Raw genomic sequence first — 2,065 nt, forward strand, 5'->3', positions numbered from 1 at the left:
TGCACCATCTTCTGGGTGAAGTCTGTTGTAACGGTCTGATGTGAAATATTGTTTACACTGTTCATGCACTGAAAAAGTCTTCTGGCTAAAATAGGACAGCCTGGTATTTTAAGTATGAAGCTCGACAAGCATCAACTGACTCAACAAAGTAAATACAAGTGCTGCAGCAAACAGACTTAGAACGAGCTGTTCTTTAAAAGTTAACCCACTGTGACGTTGTTTCATGATTACAAAGAAATTGTGTTATATGCAAGTATTTGGACACCATATTAAGTCAATATGTACTGTAGTCACCCTGCCCTGTTTGGCAGATATCATAGCTTGCAAAGTCTTTATGTTTAAGCAGCTAAAAGTTGCTGTTCTCGATTGAGGATTTTTCACTCTTCCATCAGATTGCTTGCAGCTCTGAGATGCTTCAGGCTGTGCTGCCCTCTCTGCATGTCACTGAGTTCGTTCAGTGCTTCAAAGCTTCAGCTCCACCATATGCATAAAATCTCCTGCTAAGTTGACTTTTTTATGCATTTGTCTCAGTCCCTGTAACATCCACCAACATAGCACTACTTGGCATGTGAACTATTAATTCAAAACTGATACTGTGTTTTTGAGAATCAATACAGGATTTTAAAAAATGCAATTCAAAATACTCAAGGGTATCAATATTTTCTTATACCCCTATAATTTACCCAAACCTTTGTATGAGCTATTCTCCATTTTTAAGGTTGAGCACTCGACTGGAAAACACACTCGGTCCTCTTTTTAAAGTTAATTTTAAAAATTGCCACTAGATACTTTCATCCAGAAAGTCTACATATAACTTCAAACGTATCCTGATTAGTGAAGTGGTCTCCTGCCACTGATGGCCTACAGTCTATAGCAGGCATTGTACATGTTAATGGTACCACATCGTGCCCCAGGTGTCGCTTATGATTAAAGTACAGGAGGTGCTTCAGCTGTTTGAACAGGTGCCCAGTTTATTCTATAATATCTACTACAGTTTAGACTAAATAAACTATTAAAAGTAAACTAATTAGCTGGAAAAAGCACTAAACTGTATACATATACTGCAGAATCTAATTGTTATGAAAAATGAAATACCTTGAAACATTCTTACACCCACAATACGAACGTTCTAGGATTAACCGATTGCACCACAGAGACACCCAAGTGCAGCCTCCCAGGGCTAATATAACACCCCTCCAGTAAGATCTCACGCCCAATGTGTATGGCTCTGCTTACATTTCTTTAGCTTGAAATCTTGCAGCTGTGTCTTTATCTGGATGTGTCAACACACATGCTGATAAATGATCTGACAAATGTCAACTGCACAACAAAAACGAAGCATCTCTCACACTGACAACAGTAAGATGATTTTGCATGATAGATGACTACTTACATCAGAAAGCTTTTAATTCCTTCTATGTTCTGCAGCCGTGTCTGTTTCGAATAGTGGCCAGGTAGTAAAAGGAACTTTGGCCTCAAATGAAACTTCCTGTCACTGTTGATAATAAAAACAGTCCTATCATCTTGTTAGGAGGCGGCTCTGCCTCAGCTGGTGGTTTCCTCTGTTATGTTCACTGCACCTCACAGAGTTTGTGATGTAGTTCACTGGAAAAAATATCGGTTTTAAAGAGTTGATGTTTCAGAAAAACAACACCACACAGTGTTTTTAAACTGAACTTTGAGCACATTCAGGGTCAAAGACCCTGCTGCGTTTTAATTTGTAGAGCATTAGTGTCACCTAGTGGAGGAAACGGCAAAGTGCAGCGACGCCACTGTGTGTACTACACAGCAGGTGTGGTACAAGATGTAATCAGCTAGGCCTCTGTTGTAAAACTGTGATTACAAGACCTTTTCTAATTCTGCTTCTTAGTTTGAAAACCGTTTTTTGTCTTGGCAGACTGGTGAGCATGCCGACGTTGGCTGTAGACGCACAGCCTGGTTGTCAACAGGAAGCTAATATTTGACTTGGTGACAATATAAAAATTACATATGTATGATGAACACGGGCGTTCCTTTGGTTAACTTAGCCAGTCACTCAAAAGTGTTGTGGGTCTGTTTGTTTGAC

This window comes from Monopterus albus, unplaced genomic scaffold (genome assembly GCF_001952655.1).
Source record: "Monopterus albus unplaced genomic scaffold, M_albus_1.0 scaffold418.1, whole genome shotgun sequence".
Lineage (NCBI taxonomy): Eukaryota > Metazoa > Chordata > Actinopteri > Synbranchiformes > Synbranchidae > Monopterus > Monopterus albus.